The sequence below is a fragment of the Tamandua tetradactyla genome, chromosome 9 (genome assembly GCF_023851605.1).
Source record: "Tamandua tetradactyla isolate mTamTet1 chromosome 9, mTamTet1.pri, whole genome shotgun sequence".
Lineage (NCBI taxonomy): Eukaryota > Metazoa > Chordata > Mammalia > Pilosa > Myrmecophagidae > Tamandua > Tamandua tetradactyla.
In genome coordinates this window covers 23,412,663-23,418,658 of record NC_135335.1, presented here as the reverse complement: position 1 = coordinate 23,418,658, position 5,996 = coordinate 23,412,663, and the positions used below count along the sequence as shown (strand labels likewise).

General features: G+C 34.2%; 1 pseudogene; it reads left to right on the top strand.

Annotated features, from left to right (window-relative positions):
* Window positions 1-369: 369 nt before the first annotated feature.
* Window positions 370-1,293, top strand: LOC143645998 (olfactory receptor 4P4-like; annotated as a pseudogene).
* Window positions 1,294-5,996: the final 4,703 nt, after the last annotated feature.

The window sequence follows — 5,996 nt, the reverse complement described above, 5'->3', positions numbered from 1 at the left end:
GGATTGCACTGTTATAAGTCATGAACCTACTATGACTCTAATACACATTCATATATGTAAAATGAGTATACAAATAGTGTGTCCCTAAGCATTGGGTGAATTTGGGGGCTAAAAACATGTAATATGTTTATAAACATGTGAGGAGTCAATTATGCTTTTATTAAATACCATTTGACACAATAAGGATGCATTTAATCTAAAAAAGATTTAAATGCTTTATCATGTAATCAATATGCTGTGATGTACATTATCATTCAATTTATAAACCTATTCAAAGGTTCAGAAAGGTTTTTAAATAATCAATATTTTGTTTTGAATTATTTCTGATGAATTAAGCTTAAATAGTGAATGTCAGATACACTTAACTTCATGGAAAGTCAGAGCAACCTCACTGAATTTGTCTTCTTGGGGCTGTGGGAGGATAATCAAATAGAGCTACTGTTCTATTTCTTGTTCCTGCTCTGTTACTTGGCTGTCTTAATGGGGAACTTTGTCATCTTATTGACAATCACCTGCAGCCATTTAATTGAACAACCTATGTACTACTTTCTCTGTCACCTCTCCCTCATGGACCTCTCCTTCACCTCCACTGTAGTTCCCCGACTCATCAGAGACTTAGCTGCTGATGGAAAAAAATATTTCCTACGGTGCTCGTATGACCCAGCTCTTCAGTGCCCACTTGCTGGCAGGTGTGAAAATATTCATCGTGGTGTCCATGGCTTTGGGCCGCTATGTTGCCATTGTCAAGCCCCTGCACTACATGGTCATCATGAACAGGCAGAAGTGTCACATGCTCATTGTTGTAGCCTGGGTTGTGAGTTTTTGGCACTCAATTGCTCTACTGCTCATGATCCTCAGTTTACCTTTCTGTGGTCCTAATCAGATCAATCATTACCTCTGTGATGTGAAGCCTCTTTTGAAACTGGTCTGCAAAGATATTCATGTTGCAACTATCTTAACCATTGTCAATTCAGGGATGGTGGTGGTTGCATTTTTTTGTCCTTTTGGTTTCTTACATACTCATACTCTGCAATCTCAGGGCACACTCCTCTTCAGGGCGACGCAAAGCTCTCTCAACCTGTAGCTCTCACATAATGGTCGTGGTTCTGTTTTTTGTGCCCTGTTTCTATACCTATATTCTACCTGCTGGAAGTGAGAATAAGGACAAGGAAATCTCTGTGTTTTACACTGTAATTGCCCCCATGCTGAATCCTCTCATCTATACCCTGAGAAATGTGGAGATGAAAAGTGTCATTCAGAAGTTATGGTCTCGAATGTCACATTCAGAATTAAAGAAATAAGATGATATTTACTTTATATCCTATGTCCCCAGGGTAGTAAAGAGATATATTTTAGAAAGGACTCTCTTTGTGGTGTTGTATTAAATGACCCCTGACATAAGAAACAAAGACACAAATTGCTCTTGTTCATATTACAATCTGCACACTTGTATTGGATGAATGCGAGAAATGTCTTCCTAAAATACATCTTTGATCATGTCATTCACATCTAAAAATTTATCTGAAAGATTATCTTCCTTGGAATAAAATATAACCATCAAAAATTAAGAAATATATAGCCTGCACATTTTAATCATAAATCTCCCAAAATTGGCCCAAGTTTAATTTGCTCATCTCAGTCCTACTACATTGGAATAAAGCATGATGTAACAGAAGGGTTATAGACTTTACCTCAGGGAAATATCGGTCAAATACTGACTGTAATGTCTAGTTTTGTCTCTGACTTTTGGCAATTTACTTCAATTTTCTGAGCCTTCATTTTTGAAATATGTATGAACGTGGGGTAATATCATTCTTCATAATGAGGTTGTAAGATTATGTTGGCTAACACCCACGAAGTCTTAGATGGCATATGGCATAATAGAAACTCATTTTAGATCTTTACCACCTTTCCTTTTCTTCTTTTTCTTTGCTCTGATTCTTTATTCCAGCCCCACTAGATCCCTCTACATTTTCCAAACACACTCCACATTTCATAACTCTTATGGATTTATTTATGTTAACACCTCTCCTTAGGATGTACCTTCTCCTTTGATTGCAGCTACAGGTCTTCCAAATATTTCACACTCTTCTATTATTACCATTTTTTCAGGAGGATTTTGTAGACCTACCAACAGATCAGAATTACTTCCTTTTCCTTTCCTTTTCTTGCTTTTCTCTCTGATGGTGGTAGCAGATTTTCTTGCATTTTTGGCCTTCTTACATATTCTTACCCTACAATTGTTTGGGAATGCTCTTCTGCAGAAGCTTTTTCAATCAATAACTCACACGTAATGGTTGGAACTTTGTTTTTTTTTTTTTTTTTTGTCCTGTACCTAATTCTATATTCTAACTGCTGTTAGTGAGAATGAGGTCAAGGAAATCTCTGGATTTTACACTATGATTTTCCACATGCTAAAGACTCTCTTCTATACTCTGGAAAATATGGACATGAACATTTCTATGCAGAAAAGGTGGTCTCAAATGTCACACTCAGAATTAAAGTTAATAGTATGAAATTCATTGTGCTTCCAATCTTGTGCCCCAATATGGTCAATATGAGAGTGAATGTAGAAACAATTTAATCTTTCTTTTGGAGTTGAACTAATTAACCACTAACTTACATGGGCCAAAGTTTCAAATGACCTTTATTTGTATGGCATTCTGTACTTTAAAAGGCCTAACTAGTTGCAGGTTCTTCCATTTAGATATGAAGAATGCAAGTAATATCTTAACGCACAGTATTAGTCATGTCACACCCATAGCCAAATATTTACTGGGAGATACTTTTCCCCAAAACAAAATCCACCTTTCTCTCATGTTGTTTAAAAATAGCCTCAAAAAAAGGGTAATATTATGTTTGGTAAAGATATTGTAAGATTACATGGGCTATGATACATGAAATATTATCATGGTCTGTAGGATTATATATATTATGGTTGGTTCTATTACCCAACATTTTGTTTATTTCCCTCTTCTAGAATGTTTTATACACTACATAGAACCCATCTCCATTCTCCCAACTACCCAGAGTCTCTCACATCCCTGGGATTGCTCCTCTGCTTAGGATTCTCCTTCTCCCGAATGGATGATTCATGTCTTACACATAATTCACACACAATTTCCTAATATGTTATTAAGGAGGATTTTGCACACCCATCAATAGTCTACAATTATTTACCTTTTTCTCTCCAATTACTATAGTGCTAATTATATGTAATTTTATCCTATCTCACATTGTACAATAATGTTTCTTCCTTATGAATTTTTTCCCAATTTGATTGAGAAATATAATACATACTATGTCATAGTTTTCATATTTCTCTTTTTCTTAGCAATGTGACTAGCACAAAAAAGGTCCAAATAAATGCTTACTGAATTGAATTAAAAAGTATTTTTATGACTGCATACACTGTTTTTAACTATACATAATATCTCTATGCCATTTACAAACATATATTTATAATCAAATACATGATGTCTGACATGCTATATATTTTAGTATGTACATAAGTGTGTGCCAGGTATATAATGAAATCTCAGCAGACTCTTAGCACCTGTTTTTAATTCTTTATTTTATGTATAACAGAGACATTGTTATTTCAGTTACTCCTTATACTCACATCTCATAAATCAAATAAGTTATTTACAATGTTGGCTTTTGTTCCCATATCTCCAAACATTTTTCTTAGCCAAGGCACTTATCTTTTCTCAACAGAATGACCTCCTGTCTTCCACACAGCAGTTTTCTGATTCTGTTATTCCTGCCTGACAGACAGAGGAAGGTCCAGGAAAATATCACAGCAAAAACAATATTTGTCTCCAGGGTCAGGAACTCCTCAATTGGTGTTTTTCTACCAGGGGCCATTCTCACATCTAACATAATTCTTGTTTCTCTTAAAGACATGGAAATATTGGGGTATTGGGGGAAAATATCTGTCTATTCCAAGGTTAATTAGCTCTGACTAGTTACTCAAAATTCTGTTTGATTTGATTTAATGTAGTATTTTTGAGGGGGTATTTAGATTTTTTATGTAACGAGACTGTGATTGTGCACTGTGGGTGTATATATGTGTGTGTGTGTGTGTTTGTGCTTAATGAGTGTGTCTGTGTGTATGGTATGGGAGAACTTAGGTTTCTTTAGGAAAGATCTGTAGAAAGAAATCAGAGAGAATGCTATGTTACAAAACCATAAAACTTTTATTTTTAATTATAACTTCTTTTAAAGGTAACACATTTTACTGGCAGAAAAATGATGAAAATATATGTGAAGCCTACACTGAAAAATCAATTGATCTATTTTTAAGGATCTACTCCTTATTTTTTCTTTCTAACATTCATTTTCTAGCCCTTAGCACAATTACTTTTGACTGCAAATACATCTGATAAATGAATAAATACAATAATTTTATAAATCGTTTTGCTCAGCATGGGAGTGTAAGCACAAGTTAATTCAGAACTAGTTTGGGTCATAAATATATTATTTAAAAATCCTGACCTTTAACATACATCTTTTGGATTTAAAATATTTACAGTCTATCATACTAAATATTAATACAGGAATAGTTTACCTGGCATTTAAATACTCATATTTCAAGTAAGTAACAGTGTTTCAGTAGGCAGAGTTCTCGCCTGCCATGCCAGAGATTCGGGTTCATTTCCCAGAGTCAAAAAAAAATTAAATACTCATATTGCACAGTCATAGTATTTGAGGGTCAAGGTCAGAAATCACCAATGTGGAGGAGTCTTAGGTATCTTGTCTTAGATAGGACAAGAATGAAATGCTGAAGTCTAAATTAGGAAGTATGTGACAAAATTCTACATAACTCCTTGCCTTAACCATACTCTTCCTATTAATTATTCTTTACTTCATACCCTTATCTGTCTCTAAGTTTCTATTGAGAGGGAATATATAGGCAGGTTTACACTTTCCTAATATTCTCTAAAAGAATTTGTGAGGCATGATTTTGTTGACAATATATCCTAAATGTGTCAAAGTCATCTTAATTTCAATAGTTCTTTCTTTACTCTCTACACAAACTATAAAATTTCTCAGAAAATTTGATTTTACTAAATGTCTCTTAGACTACCTTTTTCAACTAAAAGTGCACAGAGAGACTTTTATTTATATTCTGATATTATTATTGTAAAATAAGCCATCACCTGAATTGGGTCCACCATAGGGAAAATTGGTCTGCAGCTGTTTTTACTAATCCTTTTTATTCAGGGAACTTGGAATATATCAGATGAGTATTCAGGCACTTGATCCAGGCTCACATTTCATTGTAATTCATATATTATAGAGCCAGTGATTAGAATATGTTCTCACATGCAGGATATGTGCTGTGTACAGTACAGTACAGAGGCCATATACAAGTTTTGGAGTCAGAAAAAAATATTTATGGTAGTCTTTGCAACTTTGCACTTAAACCATCCAAACTTCCTAGTTTAAGATCTATGCACACTAATGATCATAAAGGCATTATTTACAATTGCTAAAAGCTGAAAGAAACCCAAGTGACCATCAAGTAAAGAATGCATAAGCAAAATATGTTAACTACATACATTGGAATATTATTCGACATTAACAAGGAATGAAATTCTTAGCATGCGACAACATGGATGAGACTTGAAGACATCATATTGAGTGAAATAAGTCAGACACAAAAGGACAAATACTGTATGATCCCACTGATATGAAACAATTAGAATAAGCAAACTCATAGAATCAGAATCTAGAATATGCATTACCAGGGGCTGTGTAGAGGGTAAGGAATGGGAGTTTAATGCTTATATTTTACAGAATTTCTGTTGTGGTTGATTGAAAGTTTTAGTAATGGACGGTGGTAGCATAACATTGTAAGTGCAATTAACAGCACTGAATTGTATATGTAAATGAGGTTAAGTGGTAAAATATTAGGTTATATATATGTTACCATAATCAACATTAAAAGAATAAACATAGGGCTGTACAACACAAGAAACCCTATTGTAAAA